The 6,838-nt window shown below is 41.7% G+C and overlaps 1 pseudogene; it reads left to right on the top strand.

The window, feature by feature from the left end:
* The first annotated feature begins 564 nt into the window (after positions 1 to 564).
* Positions 565 to 5,314, top strand: LOC148030916 (serine acetyltransferase 5-like; annotated as a pseudogene).
* The last annotated feature ends 1,524 nt before the right edge of the window (positions 5,315 to 6,838 follow it).

The following is a 6,838-nucleotide window of genomic DNA, read 5'->3' as shown; positions in this document are numbered from 1 at the left end:
CGTACAATGGATGCATTGACCTTTTGCATCCCACACTCTACTTGTAATTGCTATAGCTTAACATTGTTGAAGCCCTTGTACATTTTGGCGCAATATGTTAACTCTAAAGGAAAATAAGTAATATTATCAATAGTAACTTGGACACACTGTCCAAAGGAACCTTCACCAATGACTCTACCTAGCTTGATGGCATCAAAGGGAATGCCAATCGTTGGTGCGCATTGGCGATTCCTCAATGTGCGCAACATAGTTCCTGCCCCTGATGGATTCTCTCTCTGCCTTTTCGAACTAAAATTGGGACTTGCATTTATAGTGGTCTTTAGACGTTTTGGTAGAGAGGTTGTCCCGGACAAGTCCTTTGCTCACTTTAAGCATGCCACCTCTTCTCTCCACTTCATGTTCCAAAAGACTAACCTCTCCTTCAATGCAGACACTGGTGCTAACTCCTTAAGATCTTCAACTATCTTGGGTGCATTTCCAAGCAGTGTATGACAAAGATGAAAGTTCTTCTTGGGATCCCAAAGTGCATCAGTGACTAGGTGCGAAAGCCCTTGCTACTGCAACATGGTCTGCATGGATGTACATGCTGAATTGCAGAAAGTAACAAAGACAATTTCATTACTATTGATGAGTGATATCTGCTCTTCTGTGCTGGATGATATAGCCTCTATCAAGCAAATGCGTAGTGCTTTGGCAATGTTCAAGGCCATCTTCACAAATTGTAAACTCTCTACAATAAAGAAAAGAAGTGTATAAGCATAATGGCCAAGGCTTAAGCTACCAATTGTAAGTTAAGCTACATAAATTTAATATAAATGTATGACATATAATCTTTGATTAAGAATACAATTGTATGATATCAATCTTAATTTATATTGGTGTTGCATATGAACTTCAATTGCATGATACCATCTAAATATTGAAAAGGCAACACAAATTACATCAAGCCATAACTTATTAGAAACATACAAATGCAAGAACATGATAGATTTTTAAAAAACTACACATAGATCAGGACATTTTTTGGCCGAATAGATGACCTAAATGCCCATCCCATCGAACAATAGCAAACAATTAGTATATCAAGACATTAAGAAACCGAATGCACGATCAAATGCCCATCATTTATTTTATGTGTAGCTTGTCAAGACACTATTTAGCTGAATTCACGACCAAGTGCCCATCTACACCTAGGGGGGAAGGGAGGGTATCACAACCAAAGTGACACCTCTATGCCGAGTTCACAACACAGTGCCAAGTCAATTGTGACATACTTATCAAAAGACACTCACTTGCCGAGTTCACAACTAAGTGCCTATTTAACAAGCACCTTTTGGCCCTATGAACTCATCACAAGACAAACATATTATGATGCACTCATCCCCCAAGACGCACTCATCCCTTGAGACCCTTATACATAATGATGATTCTAATCATGTGTGTGTACCTATGTTATGCATTCAAGGAGGCAAGGGAGCATTAAGTGTTAATCATAGAAGTACATATACATAAATACATAAATCTATTAAGATAGAAGTACATATACATAAATACATACATATATCTATTAAGATATTGGTACATAAGCAATCTTTTAAATTATACACGTTACTTTGCACATTTGTCATAAAATTCTTTTTCACAATTCTCTTCTTATTGTTGAGATTCAGCAATCACACTCACTAAACAGCCTCTTTGTATGGAGCTTCAGGGTCAAGGATATGCAGGCTAACTTATCCCATATGCACAATGGTGCCTACTACAGTTTCCTACTTTCCTATAAAGCATTGTACTTGCTTCCTTTTCTTAATGCAATGATAGTACTCTTTTCTTTTCAGTGAAGTGTCAGTGTCATTGTCCACATACACAAGATTGTGTTTATGAGTCCAAGTCTCAATCTTGGAACCTAATTCACTTGTGTAACAAATAGTGTCTTGGTCTTCTCCATCATGAGTCCACTCTTCTCTTTCCATCCACCATAACCAACTGCCATGCTCTAGATCCCGCATTTCTCACATGGTATCAGAGCCCAATCGGGCATGGCTCAACTCAGCTTAGCTCTCCTCTGCTCTCTCTCAGCTCATGTTAATCTCTGGTCAGCTTAGTTCCATCTCATGTCTTCATCTCTCAACTCTATCCTCGCTGAAGCTTCCATGGCAGCCATAGCCAGCAGCACCCTGTCAGATTGAGCTGCTTATATCTCACTCCACAAGCCAAATCTCTTGGAGCTTCCTTCTGGAAAAGTATTCCCAACTCACAAATCTTCCCTGTATCACATCAATCCAGGACATTTGGCTATCTGAAGCTCAGCATTGTGAAAATTCCCAGTCACCACTGCAATAGTCTTCAACTGTGACCTGCAGGACATACCCTCCATGGAGCCTTCGTATCTCTCTCTATAGAGCATATCTTCAAGAACATCCTTCTAGACATATCTTCCTTCACTCAGGGCGCTCCCTCTTGGCACAACAAACAACCACATTGGTGATCTACAGCCCTGGCATTGCACAAATTCGACATCGCTGCCCCAAACTGCGCCGTGGCTGTTCGCACCCTCTGCCTGCGTCATGCTGTCCACGATCTGGACGATTTTCATAGGGTTTTGATAGCCCTTGACATAAGCTTCCTGGACATGTAAAATTTTTTAAAAATGATCAAGTATAGCTCCTACAATCTGAGAAAAACCAGGCCCTTGTCTCAGAAACCCTAATTCCACCATAGCCAAAATCTCTCAATCTTTTTTTTCCTCTGTTTTTCTCACTCTTGACACTAAACCAAGCTAAAGCCCACTCTAATCCATTAACCCAGCATCAAATCAAGGAGGGGAAGGACCTAAGAAGATTGAAAAACGATCGAACGATCCCGAACAAGAAGAATCAAGCTCAACATCAACACTGACATAGTGTGTTTTCACACTGTCACTAACTGTGTCTCTTGACACACTGCATTCTGCTCTTCTACTGATAAAATCTCAGAATTCTGGTGTTGATTTGCTGCTGATCTTGAAACCTCAAAATGGGAAAAGACTCTCCAAATGCTCGATTCAAAGGAGTCGGGTTTCACACCTGGCAAACCCGCATCACGCTCATCTTGATGAAAAAGGGTCTCTGGGCCATCACAAATGGCAAAGAGAAGAAACCTCGGGATGCAAACCTTGCAACTACTTGGCAAAAGAATGATGACAAAGGCCAGGCCATTATCAAACTAGAGCTAGACGGCAGTTATATCCACCATGTGGATAACTGTGAGACCTCACAGGATACATGGAAAAGACTTGACACCCTGTTCGGTGCACAATCTAAATCATCAAAGTATGGTCTCCTGATTGAGTTCTTCAGGCTTGAAATGAAGTCCAGCACATCACTTGCCACACATCTCAATTACATGGAAGGACTCCTAACCCAACTTGCACGAATCAACATTAAAATGGATGAAGATGTTTGCATCAGTGTTCTACTTAAGAGTTTGCCTCCTGAATATAATAATGTATCAACAACTTTAATCAACATGCCAAATCCTGAACTTGTTGATATCCAGGCATCACTGTTAGAAGAGGAAAAGAAACTTAAAAGCAAAGAAGAGCCCAGCACTTCAAAGGATGAACAAATGTTATATGTAAACAACAGATACAAAGGTAAAAAGGAACCGCTCTTCTGTGACTTCTGCAAAAGGACCGGACATACTGAGAAGTTCTGTCATGCTAGGAAGAGGTCCCAAAAGGCCTATCTTGCAGCTATGAAAGAAGAAGAAGACCATGGACCAAAAGATGAAGAAGAAGATGAAGATGAAGACCACCAAGATCGGAAGGACAAGACTCATCAGTCCTTCTACTCTCATAACTCTGATAGACTGTTTTAAAAGCCTTGTACTTCCTCGCCCTAATGCTTCCTGCCATAAGCTTTGTAAACTCCTCATGTAACTTGGCATTACAGTCCCTGTACACTTTGTGAGGCCCCTGTTACAGCCTCTGGATGTCCATCATGTATTGGTGCCCACACTTAGCCTTTTTCTGCAACAGCCTCTGGTGTCTACCATGTTTGTGGTGTGCCCACACTTTGCAAGTGGTTCTCATTACAGCCTCTACACACTTTGTGCCTTTATAGTTGTGATTGAGGAGGGGTGTTGAGATTCAACAATCACACTCACTAAACAGCCTCTTTGTATGGAGCTTCAGGGTCAAGGATATGCAGGCTAACTTATCCCATATGCACAATGGTGCCTACTACAGTTTCCTACTTTCCTATAAAGCATTGTACTTGCTTCCTTTCTTAATGCAATGATAGTACTCTTTTCTTTTCAGTGAAGTGTCAGTGTCATTGTCCACATACACAAGATTGTGTTTATGAGTCCAAGTCTCAATCTTGGAACCTAATTCACTTGTGTAACAAACAGTGTCTTGGTCTTCTCCATCATGAGTCCACTCTTCTCTTTCCATCCACCATAACCAACTGCCATGCTCTAGATCCCGCATTTCTCACACTTATCCCCCCTTTCTCTTAATCAAAGGGATTCTCATTACAATTTTGAAGCTTTTAAATCATTTTGTAGGTCCTAGGGAGGGTCTAAGCAATAATATCTTATCTTATTTTCAATATTGTAGAAGTAAATCTCCATTCATGCGAATTCAACCAAAATAGGAGAGGTGCACGCTGAATAGAAAGATCAAAACACCAGTACGAGAAAACCATCTATGTTGGAAAGCATTTCTCTGTGACATATAATAGACCAAGCATCTCAAAGTAGATGTCTTCATTATTCTTAAAATAAAACACAAAGTTGGATTGTTGAAACTGTGTATACCTCTTAAAGGGTTTCAAGCATGCCAAGCACAAAAAATTTCCCACAGGTTGTGGATAGAAGGGCGTGTTCTACTAGCATTGACATTACAAAGCAGGGTTGCAGACGTTTTTGCTACCAACATACATCCAACTGCCCGCATAGGAAAATGTATTTTGTTAGATCATGCCATAGGGGTTGTTATTGGAGAGACAGCATTTGTGGGTTGTCAATGTGGCTATTCTGCAACATGCAACCTTAGGTGGGATAGGTAAAGTTGGTGGGGACATGCATCCTAAGATAGGAAATGGGGTTCTGATAGGTGCCACTGCAACCATTCTGGGCGACATGAGGGTGACGTCAAGGTGGGGGATGGGGCCAAAATTGGAGCTCGTGTAGTGGTACTCATGGAAGTGCCACAAGGACTATTGCAGTCAGTTGCCCAGCAAGGCTGGTAGGCCTAAAGCACCAGCCTACTCTCCTCAAGGAGATGCCTAGTTATACCATGGATCAAACATGGTCTGATTATGTGATTTAATTTGCTCAAAAATGCATTTTTCAACTAAATAAATCTTTATCTTACAAGATAATGATAGTGTACCTGCGAGTTATTGATTATGGATTTATTCTACACAGAGAGAGAATAGCTGTGGGTGAAAATGAGGCTACAATGGATAGCATCGACAAAGCAGGCAACATCAAACAACGTTGATAGAATTATTGACAGCATCGACAAGTGGCAGCATCGAACGTGGGAGGAGGCATCGAACTACGTGGGAGGAAGCAGCATCGTTGGACAGCATCGATAGGAGGTGGCATCGACAGGAGGCATCAAGGACAACCAACACATGGGAGGAGTCGTCGATGGACACCATTGATAGGAGGCAGCATCCCATAGGAGGCAGTATCCTCACGAGGCAGCATCCACCACAGCATCAAACCCACAGCATCGAACACTCATCAAACGTCAGCATCCACAACATCCATAGCATCGAACGTCAGTATCATCGGCAGCATCCACAGCAAGCATTGAGCATCAGCAGGTAGAGGAAGGCATCCACAGCATCATCGGCAGCATCCACAACAAGCATCATCGGCAGGTAGAGGAAGGCGGGGAGGAAGGCGGGAGGAGGGTGGGAGGAAGGCGGAAGGAGGGTGGAAGCAGGTAGAGGAAGGCAGGAGGAAGGCGGGAGGAGGGCGGGAGGAAGGCGCGAGGAGGGCGGGAGCAGGGCAGGAGCAGGTAGAGGAAGGTGAGAGGAAGGTGGGAGCAGGTAGAGGAAGGCAGGAGTAGGTAGGAAGGCATGAGAGAGAGAGAGAGAGAGGAGCCGATGGGTAATTATAGAGGGTGGAAAATTATGAGAGAAAGAGAAGGTGGGCATTTATGACAAAAACATCCACATGCATTTGCACTTAGTCCACATTACACCTATAGTACTATGTGCATCAATGTTGCACGTATACCCATGCACTAATGCACATAGTCTTGATATCATCTAACTTGGCTCATAGATCACTACATGCATAGTGACCCACACATCCCTCCTAGGAGTCTTACCCCAATGCATACCCAAACCTTCACCTTTCATACATACTAACACGCACATAGTAGGGCATATAGGTTAGATCACACCATTTCATGTGGAAACATCTTTATGCAGGTGAACTTTTAGGATCAAACATTGAAAAAAATGTGATATGCAAAGAACAAAGGGAGTCCAAAGCTAGAGCACAAAATCCAAGGGAGGCATAAGGTAACACTCATTTGGACAAGTGAAACAACATTTATTGCCTTATTCTTTGATTATCTAGTGTGTTATAAATTGCTTGATTGATGAATTCAAAAGTTGTTGAAAAAGATCTATAGTTTTCTTACATTCTAAGAACTTGAATGTGCTTGGAATTAAGGAAATGTGCAATCATTGCTTATGATGGTCCATGTATGTTTTGAAAATTGTCACAAAATTCGTTGAACTTGATTAGCTAGCAACAAAAAGAATGAGACTTAGAAAGCAAAGATAAGAATAGAATGAAAGACCGAAAAACACTCAAATAATAACAAAAA

The sequence above is a fragment of the Lygodium microphyllum genome, chromosome 9, assembly GCF_053477565.2.
Source record: "Lygodium microphyllum isolate KBCC chromosome 9, Lygodium_microphyllum_v1.1.10, whole genome shotgun sequence".
Lineage (NCBI taxonomy): Eukaryota > Viridiplantae > Streptophyta > Polypodiopsida > Schizaeales > Lygodiaceae > Lygodium > Lygodium microphyllum.
The sequence above is the reverse complement of the archived record's forward strand: the minus strand, read 5'-3'. Positions and strand labels throughout refer to the sequence as shown.